We start from the raw sequence: 13,344 nt of genomic DNA, 5'->3' as shown, positions 1-13,344 counted from the left end.
CACTTCAGAATGAGATTGACACACTGTTTCAAACTGATTTCATGCTATCTCTCCAGAGAGGGAGAAAGACCATTCGCTCTCTTGGGAATCGGGATTACAAAATAGCCAATTAGAAAGGAAAGTGGTGAAATCTTGGCCTGATAACGTGGAGATTAAATCAGTTATAGTTTATTAGACAAAATTACTTATTAGAAACTATCCCACTCCAAAGAGTTTTCCATTAGAAGGCCAACTCCTTTTTTATCCACAGTCTTTTATTTGATGTCTGCATTCTGTAATTATGAATCTTCCAAATAGCAATTATGACACCAATTGGACAGCATTTCCTTGTACGTTTCATTTATTCTTCATTAAGGCTTTAAAAAACTGCATATCTAAAAAATCTTCTTATATAAATACAGACGCTGCTTACCTCATTTCTACACATAAAACTGCATTTAAACTATTGTTAAATAAAGGGAGCTGAATTTGTTGTCACTGAACCCTGCAAAACAATCATGTCAGATTTATGTTCTTATTTCCCAGCATCCATCATGTGCCCACCAGGTGTTAATTGTAATTACTCCAGGAGAATGACTGAGCAGATGCAGAGGCTGCGGGTGAGACACAATCGGGAGACTCCAGCGACTATTGGTGTCCCAGGATAACTGGTGCTCACTCTGCTTTGGAGGCATCTGTGCCGCACCTGTGGACAGAGCAGCACCCCACCTGCTACCAAGCATCAGCTGTTGGTTTTTCCAAGGAATCTCTAGACCTACCTCACAGCCTCTCTCCCAAGTTGACCAGGTTCATGAGAAAAGGGTCCAACAAGGTTTTCTCACCTGCAGCTAGTTTCGAAACATTAAAGAGTTCCTGGGCTGGTTTAAGGTTGATATGGGACCTGGGACATGTTCTGACCTCGACGCTGCTTGGTCTGCCTCTTTAAACATTTTCAATCTCACACAGACCTGAGAACCCAGCAGCTATTGGCTAACAGCAAAGCACACAGTCAGCTTATTATTATACCTCCCCCCTTCCACTGAAGCCAAACACTGAACTCATATCAGAAGATGACTACTGGATCCCTTCATTCTTCTCTAAGAGCCTGCAAAGTCTCTGAATCAGATTGATATAGATTGAATTCTTACCCTTCCTATTGTGAGCAATCATTTGTATTCTTGAAATCAAAGTATTTACCTGCAAGATGAGCATCTGCTATGTATTGGTACCTATACTGGTAGCTGAAATGTTAATAACACGAAGCAATAAGACCCGACTGCATTCAGGTCTCACCTTTCATCTGAGAATCTGAAAGCCCTTCAATCTGTAAGGAGATAATCAATCCTCTGCTGCTGCTATGACTAATGCAGAGAGCTAGAGATGCTTTAATTTTTTAGACATTTAAGCAATGATGTTCTGACAATGAATTTAATACCTTTACCTCCAATTGCAATGGTAGGAATAAATTATTTACTATCTTTTAGTAAACACCAATTGCCATTTAGCTGCACGTAACAATTTTCTTCAGGAATAAGAGATTATGTGTTTAGAATGAAAATGTATGGATATTCAATGGCTGAAACCTTTGGTGAATCAAAGTTTTGAATGAATGTTGATATTTTTGCTCACTGGGAAGTACAAAAAGTCCAACTACGTTACTGCTTTTATTCCTATAAAACGTATTATTTGACAACACTAACAAAAAAGCATATTTTATGAATATTTTCTGCAAGAGTTCCAAAATTATCTTTTATTTATGACATATTATCAGATGATTGCTGCTACCATATAAATGTTGGCATATCTTAAAAGTTGAAGTGTCGATCAGGCCATTGGCCCACCCTGTTTTAGCTAAAAAAAAGTGCTTCATCTGTTGTATCGTCTGATGCTTCTGCCTCTCTGCCTGCTCAGACGCTTTTCTCCTAAGCTCCCATGCTTGCTTGCATTCTTTTACTCCTAACTTTTTATCTCTTAGCCAAAATTACAGAAATATTGGACTAAAACTACTTCTTACCAGCGACTCCCAAGGATTTTTTTTTTTTCCAAAGGATTTTGATGTTTTTATAATCGAACTCGAAAGAAGGACAAGTTGCTAATCAGCACAAAATGCCTCCCTTCACCACAGAGGACTTTGACAAACTTTTACAGAAATTGGCTGTTTTGGAGATGCAAATCCATCGACTAGAAGTGAATGTGGAGGTGAATATGGGGTACAACAATGATTCAACTCTGCCTGTGATTCCAAACAGTGACAGCCAGCTCAACAACTCAGCTGGCAATCAGAACACTGAGAATAAACCTACCGGCAGACCCCCTGGCTTGTTTTAGGTGCATGCCCAAAAAATCAAGGTGGACAACTCCCTGGAAGATCTCAGTAATTAAATAAATTAGAATGGCCAGAATTAGAGAGAAATGTCCCCGTTTCCCCTGGGAAAAGGAGAATTCGACAGCGAGCTACTGTCACAACAACAGCTGGAAATAATGGAATTCCCCTTCAAAACAGATTTGCCCCACTACAGAATGAAAGCCAGGAAAATTATCAATTTTCTGAGAACAATAAAAGTTTGGAGAACAACCTTCATTCTAAACAGTCTTCTCCTAAATTGCCAGAGAAAGAGTTCCCCACCAGACCAAGAACCCTAATAGTGGGCAACACAGCTGTGGATGGGATTAAAAACTTCTGCAACAAGAAAAACACAAGTTATGATTGGTACCAGTAACATTGTGTCCGTTATCTCAGAGAATATTCTTGCAATCACAGAAGAGCGCCTGACCCTCCAAACCCTTATCATACACTGTGGGCCAAAGATGACGTGGCTAAGAAAAAATCTGAAGGATTGAAGGAGGATTTCACTCGTCTTCTGAATATTGTTGGAGGTCTCAATATCAAGGTGTTTCTCAGCGGACCCTTTGCACCTAGTTTTTGTGGAGATTAGGTTTTTTCGAGACTTCTGATGTTGAATAAGTGGTTGAAAAAAACATGTGCTACTACATCTGTGAACTTCATCGACAACTTCAAGTCAACTCTTGAAGCAAGATGGTTTCTGCCAGACGTCACATTTAATCTCTCAATTCAGTAAATAATCCGCCAGCAACTTCGACCTTCACCAGAGAACATGGAGTATCAACAACAATGATAACGCTGCCTCCAACAGCTCCAGCAGAGACAACCGTCCAGTTGGCCGAGAGAGAGAGGTCAAAAGGTCTCCCCGTATAAATACACAGGAGAAATGGACCCCCCCCATTATAACCCCCTCCCCCCAAACCCAGTAGCAGACCGACCCCCCCCATTAAAACCCCCTCATCCCAGCTCCTGACCTAGACCGCACAGAACTCTCCCATCTCCCCACTGAGCCCGCTTTTTGCTTTACTGGATTCTGATAACATGAAAGGAGCTCTTAAGATCGGGACCCAAATGGCTCTGACATCTTCTCCATTCAACACCCCCTGTGGTCGAGGCCCTGCTACTAAACCAACATCTTCTAAATGCCGCAGAGCCCCACCACCTCCTAATCTATCTCCTCCTAATCAGGACCTCCAAATCACTTCTCTGTGATGCAGTCTGGGCCCCAGTGGTAACTCTATCAGAAACGAGCATGTCCAGGAAAAACTTGGGGCCCTAATAGGAGATAATTGTAAAATCTCTGTGCTTATACATGACAGAAAGAACAAAGCCAAAAGGATAAGAGACAGTAATAAACAATCAAAAAAAGCCATAAACTGTCAGGTACAACCAGACACAGAGTTAATATCAACAACTAAGTCATATAAACTGGCTTTATTGAACATTAGATCTGTCAGGAAAATCATTTTTAATCAATGACTTCATTACTGATCACGATCTGGATGTTATGTTTTTAACAGAAACATGGTTACATTAATTTAATGAAGCTCCCATTCTGATAGAGTCGATGCCTCCAAACTATAATTTTCTTTGTGAGAGCAGACAGCAAAGAAAAGGTGGAGTTGTGGCCACTTTGTTTAAAGATTTATGAGAGTGTAAAAAAGTATTTCTGGGCAAATTTGACTCTTTTGAATATTTGGCTCTCCGGGTAAAGAGCCCGGTCTGAACCATGTTCTTGAATATTTACAGGCCTCCTAAGTCCAAAACAAACATTTTAAGTGATTTTTAATGAGCTTTTATCCATGATATATGTTGAATATGACTATTTAATTATTGTGGGAGACTTCAACATTCACATGGACAATCCTGAAGACAGAAGTGCAATAGAACTATGTGACACACTTAGAAATGTTGGTTTTACTCAACATGTTAAACAGCAAATGCACAAACAGGGACATATTTTGGACTTGATCATCAATAAGGGTCTAAACATTTCCAAGGTGTCTGTAACTGATGTTGCCCTATCTGACCACTTTTCTGTTATTTTTGAAAGCATCATCTGCAATGACTCAGTTTGCCAAAGGGACATAATAAGAAAACGCATCTTCAAGAACGGTGCTGCTGAAACCTTAAACCAGATTTATTTTTCTACCTCCACTTTGCCCTGTAACACTGTAGATGAGCTGGTAGATAACTTTCATTCTAAAATCTCGGATATCATTGATTCAATTGCTCCAATTAAAGTGAAAGTCGTTTCTGGGAAGAAAATGTCTCCATGGAGAAGTGCTCCACCAGTCAGAAGTGAAAAAAAAGGAGTGTCACAAAGCTGAACGCAGGTGGAAAAAGACTGGTCTCCAGGTTCACAATATTATCTATAAAGAAAGACTAAACAGATATAACCTACAACTGAAAAATGCAAGGGAATCTTTCTTTTCTGAGATCATCAGCAATAACATTAACAATGCTCGTGCATTATTTGCCACGGTCGACAGGCTAACAAACCCTCCTGTAACTGTAGCATCTGAACTCAACTCTACCAGGGCCTGCAATGAATTTGCTAAATTCTTTACTGAAAAAACCCAAAAGATCAGAGGGGCAGTCAGGACATCCACATCAACTCCAGTACGAAAGTTGTCTCCAACTAGAACTGATTTTGACAAAATAATAATACAGCTAGAAACCACCAGTCAGGCTTGAAACCTGGGTGTAGCGATGGACTCAGACCTGAACCTTCAGAGGCACATAAAGACAGTAACAAGGTCGGCCTTCTATCACCTAAAGAACATCTCCAGGATTAAAGGACTAATGTCTCAGCAGGACCTTGAAAAACTAATTCATGCGTTCATCTAGTAGAATTGATTACTGCAACGGTGTCTTCACAGGTCTGCCTAAAAAGTGGATCAGACAGCTGCAGTTGATCCAGAACGCTGCTGCCCGCGTCTTCACTAGAACTAGTGGAACACATCAGCCCGGTTCTGAAGTCCCTACACTGGCTCCCTGTAGCTCAGAGAATAGACTTTAAAATACTACTGTTAGTCTATAAATCACTGAATGGCTTAGCACTAAAATACATTACAGACTTGTTGTCAGTGTATCAACCACCCAGACCTCTCAGGTCTTCTGGATCAAATCTACTCTGCATATCCAGAACCAGAACCAAACATGGAGAAGCAGCTTTTAGTTCTTATGCTCCACTAATCTGGAATAAACTCCCAGAAAACTGTAAAAGTGCCGAAACCCTAAGTTGCTTTAAATCAAGACTAAAAACCTTAGAATGTGTTATCTAAACATTATTAAGTTATTAAGGACTGTTAAGCTTTCAATCTGTTAAGTTTTCAGTCCAATTTTCCTTTCGTTTTCTTATCCATCATGCTATTCTCTTTATTTTTTTAATTACCTCTGTTTGATTTTCTGTATCAGTGTAATGTTTTTTCTTATGTACAGCAACTTGAGTGCCTTGTTGCTGAAAAGCGCTATTTAAATAAACTTGACTTGACTTGACTTGACTTGACTAAACAAAATGCCTTAATGAAAAGCTGGCTTTGCTGCATTGTGCCATTCTTGGCATAACAGCATATGTGATAGCGGATGCCTCTGGTAATTTTCATATGCATGTTCATATGTTACTCCATGCAGAGACAATAAGGAGGTGTCAGGAGCAGAGGCTCTCAGTGCATATATTGCACAAAGCGTTTGGATGAGGGACACTGGGAGAACCTATTTTATTTCATTAGAAGAAAAATTAGATGAGAGTCTTGATCTCAGAGGATATATAGCAGTGCCTCTGGCAAACGGACAGATACAAAGCTGTTTGATTTGCAGCACAAACAGAACAGCTGACTAACAAAGCAAATATATACCAAACAACAATCTGTTAAGCAAATGACTTTTTTGATTAGCAAGACCAGAAGTTGAACATTACAGTGTTTCATATGCACATATGGTGTAATATAAAAAACAGACAGTACACCATATGGCAATGAATTTACAAGGCGGTTTGACAGTCATTTTAATAATTACATATTTCTTGCAAGTTACATTTTCATCTTTGCATGTAAAATAACCAAATATTATGAAAGTTTATTAAAATAGCTGTAGATGAGTGGAGTTGTTCCTAACAGACACCAACCAGACTAGCTGACAAATGGTAAATGCCCTGCATGTGTACAGCCCTTTATCAAGACCGAGAACTCCAAAGTGCTTAAACTACAATCAGTCATTCACCCATTCATACACATATTCACAGTGGCAGGCTACATTGCAGCGACAGCTGCCTTGGGGTAGACTGTGAGAAGTGGGGCTGCCATACAAAAGGCACCACCAGGCCCTTAGACCACCATCAGCAGGCAAGGCGAGTGAAGTGTCTTGCCCAGGGACACAACAACTGAGACAGACAGCGTGGGGGTTCGAACCGGTAACTGGTTACAAGACAAACTTCTTCCACCTGAGCCACCGCTTGTCATTTTACCCCTTTTCCATTAACTTGGCAGTTTTGGTTTTTTAGATATGAGAGCCACTTGCCAGAGAACATTTTGTACCAATTACATGCCTCATATGATCTTTGTACCCTTCTAGTGGACGTTACATACTCACATTTATATACAACATATTGTCAAAAATTGTGTTCTGACCCTACCCTTATGTTAAAATATTACCAGGTAAACCTTTATATTTAAGCAACTATGTCTAATAGAAACAGATAACTAAAAGGTTTTAAGCATATTACTAGCACACTGTAACAAGACATTCATATGCTGGCAATTTTACTCCTTCGTAATTCCATATCTTTGAACTTGTGGCCTTTTCTTACCAAACCGTTTTGGTCACGTAAAGAAGCTGTCTGGTATGAGACTTTTCCTTCTGACCATGCAAATTTGCACCTATCTTAAATATGTCTGTTACCTACTTTGCTGACCTATCATTTAAAGTAATAGAATGTAGTCATTGTCTACTCTAAGAAAATCTGGTTATGTGACTTCCAGAAATATTATCTACCCAGACCTGGTCGATCAGGATTACCTTAGCTTCATCAAGCAAATTCTATCGAACTAAATTGGGTGTTGGAGCATTTTTATTTTATTATTTGTTGCCACATATGATCAAAAATACTTAACCACAAGAAAATCAACTGATAAGTAGTGGTAGGACAAGGGTACCAAACTATTGGTTTAACCTTTGTGTGGTATTGTTTTTACTCAGCCAATGTTTCTGGGTCTGGTGGACCCATTGCATTTTGTGATGTTTAATGCCTCACAATCAAACAGTAAATTAAAATCATGATATGAGTGGAAACAAATTTACAATTAATTTACATTAATTGTATCATTTTTCCTTCAGTAAATAATGAAAATGGGTCCCACAGACTCGAACACCACACAAGGGTTAAGAGTACAAAATAGAAGTAGGAAGGGCTGAAATTGGAACACTTGGCTACGAAATGAGGATATGACTTTTTGCATTGACCCAAAGCAAACATCAGTTTGTTTATTTGTGTCTAGTGTAAAAAGAAAGGCACATTTGTGGTTGAAAATCTTTTATTATTTTCTTTTCTGAATATTTATCTCCATAACAGAAAGAAATGGAAATATATACTGTGATGATTACATTTATACAAAATAGTAAACGATACTGGATGAGATTTTAGGCATGTGGGTACGAATTCCGGCAAAGGGCTGGTTCGTGGGTACAAGCTATGAAACGGCGATAGGGGGAATTGACCAAGAACTACACAAGAATGATGACCTTTCAAATAAACATTTAAATCAGTAGTTGGTTTTCAAGAAATGTCTTCTTTGTTTTTTCAAGTAGAAATAAGCTGCTGGAAAAACTCTATTTTAAAGTACGTTAAAAAGCAGAGAGCAATACTGGAATAAAGCTTTATAACTTCAATTTAGAACTGGCTAATACATGATACAAATGCTATGGGTTTTATTTAAAATCTATTCTTTTTTATTGAAAGTTCTAAAAAAAGTATGGGAATCCTATGTATGTATATGCACAGTATCATACTATGCCTTATTGTTAAAATACAAAGACAGTTGACATTGTCCAATTAGTTTAACCCAGTTGTTATTCTACAGCTATATGCAGTTAAGATAATATATTTTATTCTTTTACTCTTGATGTTATTTTAAAATAGAAAAAAAAAACTCTTAGGGAATTACGATGATGATAATAATGTGATAGGTTTATATTGCATTTAAACACAGCACACTAACACAATGCCAATTTATTTATTTGACTGATGTATATGTAAAACATGTACTTCCGTATATTAGTGTTCAACTTCCAAACTTCTCATATATTGTTTCATATAAAAATCTGTAAAAATAACACTACACATACAAAATATATTACAAAAATCAATAGGCAGTCCTTAAATTTCCTTACCCTGACAATGTGATTAGAGCTTTGAATTTCCTCAACATCACTTTTATGTCTTACATTTTTAACCTAATGGCACATCATATGCACGGTGGAGAAATTTGCTCCTTTTTGCACAATTACAGATTACATTTGCCAGACCCCTGGCCTAGATTTGTTTTCTCATGGTGTTCTGGTGTGAGAAGCTGTCGGGGTTTTCTTTACTCATCCGTAGCTGACAATCATACTTTATTGAGAATGGAAAAGTGACGGCTAATTGATTTTACAGTGATACCGATGGAGAGACAATGAATGTGCCATCAATTCAATCCGCTATTTAATGGTTCCAATTTAGTCTGTAAACGCTCACTAAACTAATTTCACTGGGTGCAGCAATCTGAAAAGCTATCATATCTCTAATCTCCTCCTATATATTCATAAGGAAAAAGGAATTTAGCCAATTCCGAAGTGTGAAGATGATCTGTTAGCGCAGTGTAAATGTTTAGAACGCTGCAATTGAGTTCATTTATAAGGATATGAAGAGTTTTATTGGCAGGGTCAGTGGAGTGGAACTGTTGGATAATAGGCAGTTACAGAGAAGTGTTTGAAGGCTATGAAGCATAGAGATGTAGGGAATAAAATGCCGGGACATACCGTAATCGGAAGCTAAACTGAAATTCTGAAACGGCACGGCTGTTAGATTCCCACTGATAAAAGGTTCGGTGGCAGAGGCCATTGCTATTCAACCATCTATTTACTTTCCTCTGTGCAAGCTCTTCAATTCTGGCAGGAGTAAGAGGCAGTGAGCCACGTATGCCAATGTGGTGTGAGATGGTGATGTGGATGCAATGGGCTCTATTTTCCCATCAAAGCGTTTCTCAAACCCAATCATCATCTGACATGGCTTTGACTTCGCAAAGAGAACAGGATGTTAATATGGCTATTCTCTCGATAAAGGGAACATACACAGTAGTCTTTCAAAGATGAGTTCATTCAATTCACAACACAATTCAGTGCCCATCAGTGTGACCCCAATACTTCCGTTCTCTTCTGTCATTTCACTTCCTTTTAGCCCCATCTTCCCATATTTTTCTCCCTCTTGGTGTCACACACACCAGTTTACACACTTATTCCCCTTTCCCTTTGTTTCCATCTTCTATCTTCTTTTCTCCAAGGTCTTGTGTTTGTTAAAGCAGAATTGCTTTTTGTTTTGTTTTTGTGAGCTATAAGTGTTTAAGGTCAACATTTTTTTTTATTACATTCATCTTTTTTTTATTCCTTTGCCTATGCTTTAGCTATAATTTAACCTGGATAGTTTTCAGCAGGGACATCCCTCATCACATCATGCCACTATGGAGAGATGCAACCCCCTGGAGTACCATCCTTTTGTGCTACAGCAAAGACCATTCCCACCCTGCTGCCGTTTGTTTATGAGCCGCTGTTTAGAACATCCATTTAGTCTATTTGAGCAGTAATGTATGTTAGCTTAAAGAAATCAGCTTAATGAAATCAGGGATGCTAAATTGATGTTTGTCTGTTTATCCAAACAAGGGACTCGACTGAGGTCCCTTGTTGACTTTGCCTCATGAGTGTGCAGAAAACCGGATATCATTTTTTATCATAAATGTTCATGTTGAGTGATGTCTCTGCAGATGTATACAGCAGAGCTAACTTTACCAATTAGTGTGGAAGAGTGTATTCCACTTTGGGACATGAGAGCTGCTTGTGTCAGAGCTTTATGTGATATTTTACTGTGATATTCCTTTTGGGAATGGTAGTTCGACATTCATGCACAATCCCATGAGCAAGAGATGTAAATATACAAGAAATGCTAGCAGAGACAACACTCACTTTAGACTATTGTAGGCTTTGGTGAGTCACTTAAATCTCTCTCCCATTTTCCTAAAGCCCGCATGTAAAAGTCAGTCATTTTGTTATTTATTTGTATGACATTCAGAACAATAAAGTAATTTTTTACATTTTGTTGGTCCTACCGATTTGTTTAGTCCCCTCTAACTTCAGTTAAAGGGGAATATTGGATATTTTAAAGTCAGGTTCTGTGACCTTATTGTTAGCAATAGTTATCTGTAGTAAAAAGATGTATCATGGTGGGTTGCTAGAAAAGTGAAGAAGGCTAACAGCTGGTTAAGTAAACACACAATTCTTAACTGGTTATAGCAATTTAAAACTCAGTTTTACTTTAAAATGCTGTGCTGATTGTTATATGTCTACACTTACACAAAAGACAGTTGCTAAGTTTGACACATTTTCTCAGCCGAAAAACTTCAATGTTACTACGAAAAACTATGTTGGTTGGAGCTTTATTAAACCTTTTTAGCTAATCTTTATTCACTCAGATAATTTCCAAACAAATACAAGACATGGGAAAATACAGAAACATCTCCAATGCTAAATTGACAGCCTGACAATATATCCAAAGGGTTACTCCAATCTTTGTGGACAAAGAGCAGACTGATGGGCTGTAGATCTGAAATCGCCTTTGCAAGAGAGTCCTGAACAATGTACTAGGCATACAAATCAAAACTACATAAAACATGAATATAATGCACAGTAAAGAGCAAATCTGCAGAAAAGCTATTCAAACACAGTTGTCCCCCAAGAAAAACAATGAGATTTCTTCTTCATTGGCTTTTTTAACTGATGCTCCTCAAAAAGGATATAAGCATAGGCGACTTAACTGTGGACTAAACAATAGCATGAAGCAACTGCTCCCCCATTTTCAAAAGTGGGGGAGCAAACTTACTTACTCCCCCATGTTCTTATCCCAAAACATCTGATCAGGGCATTGTGAGTTTATCCAGTAGAGCTTTATACATAAATATATGCCAGTCTTGTTCTAGTCTACAAACGGCTTTTTATGTCCAGTACCTAAATCATAGAGAATGCAGTGGTGAGTGAAAGCTTTTACATTGAAAATTAAATGTAAAAATGCATTATACTCTGAATTAAGACAGTTTCCTACCTTTCAAAACTCTGTATTATGACTGAAATACAATCAATATGGTTTGGTTTACTGTGGATATAAACATTTTTACATTCAGTTGTTGTTAATTCCTAAAACCACCGAAAACTGATGGGGTGGGGGTTGACATCGGCCTTTCATTTCTCTGAGTATTTATTCTTTTTTTGTTACAAACTGTCTGCAGTACGGTATCCTTGTACCACAGGAAGGGGTACTACTCACCTTCACAGAACCTCACTTCATAAAATACAAACTATCTCTTTAATCTAAGTAATGCTGTTTTTCTCTGTGTTTTCGCTGTTTCTCTAGGTTATTTATTTTCCTTCGGATTTCATCACACCATTGCTGACTATCCAATAAATTATTTAATTGAAATATTTTCCAATGTCTTTCTTGCATTGGGGTAGTAGCACCATTTGCACAGATTTACATCAGCAAGTTTAAGTTGGACTGCAGCCTACAGTTAGAGTGGTGGCGCTGTGACCCAAATTAAAGGTCCACTCTTGCCAAATACAGATGCTGAAACAGAGGAAGGAAAATACCTTTAATCCCTGACAAACAAGCATCTTTGGCTAGGGGTGGGCTTCTTTTGTATGCGTTTTTAATGGCGGAGCCATGAGAGAGACGGGGGGTTAAACGGAGGAACCACACGAGTAACCATGGGGACACCAGCTAAACACAGATAGGGGTGATCATGCTGAAAATCACTCATAGGTAAGACCTCTATCTCTGGATACCCAGCTAGAACAAGCTTTATCAAGCCTCGTCCTGATTTGAATCTTAAAGACCAAACTGCATGAAGAGTGGAGCAATAGATGCTGTGCTGCTTTTCGGATGAAGGGCTTACCTTCAGCCAGATGGACCCTGGGATTGCCAAGAGAGGTCATCTTTGTACAGATCCCACTCATTTATCTATTTAACAGTGTATTTTCTCGTTTCCACAGAAGGGTTTGGCACTGAAATTCACTGGTTGGCCAGGAGTTTAGATTTTCCATTTTCACCATCTGGCTATTAGAAGGTTTTAGCGGCACGACAATGCAAGGTTTGTTTGGACAAAAAAATAAATAAATGCAAATAAAAGGCGGAATTATTTCTGACGGCATTTCAGCTCTGCTTTTGGCTTCATGTTCTTTAAAATGATAGCTGCTGCAGATTGATGGCTTTTACTTTCTTTTAAATCCCTCTGCTTTACTTCAAAGACACTGAACTGCAGCCGTCTCAGGTTATCTGAATCTTAGGCACTTAAGTGCACAAACCTAATTTTCAAATTTATTTCAATAGCAGGGAAGAGATAACAGTGTTTCAGTGAATCAAGAGTATTCACTTTCAAATCAGATCATTCAGGTCCCAACACACTTGACTCTGGATTAGAAGAACCAGATTAAAAAGCTCAATTTAATTAGAGCGAATGGATAGATCTAGGACTTGAAAGAACATTAAGTAAGGTCCTACTTATAGAGCGATATCTGCTGGCACACTGAAGTCCATACACTCCAGGTAAAATTGAAGATCTAATCTTTCCATTGCAAGAATAAACTGTCCTGGCTGCCAGCTGGGGATGCACAGAAGCCTCATGATGTGCCTCGCTTCCCAATCACATGCTCAGGCCTTGTAGCCTTAATGTAGATCAATTATAGGCCAGAAGAGGCACTGTCACATACTATTCACAATATCA

Source organism: Girardinichthys multiradiatus, chromosome Y (genome assembly GCF_021462225.1).
Source record: "Girardinichthys multiradiatus isolate DD_20200921_A chromosome Y, DD_fGirMul_XY1, whole genome shotgun sequence".
NCBI lineage: Eukaryota > Metazoa > Chordata > Actinopteri > Cyprinodontiformes > Goodeidae > Girardinichthys > Girardinichthys multiradiatus.
The sequence above is the reverse complement of the archived record's forward strand: the minus strand, read 5'-3'. Positions refer to the sequence as shown.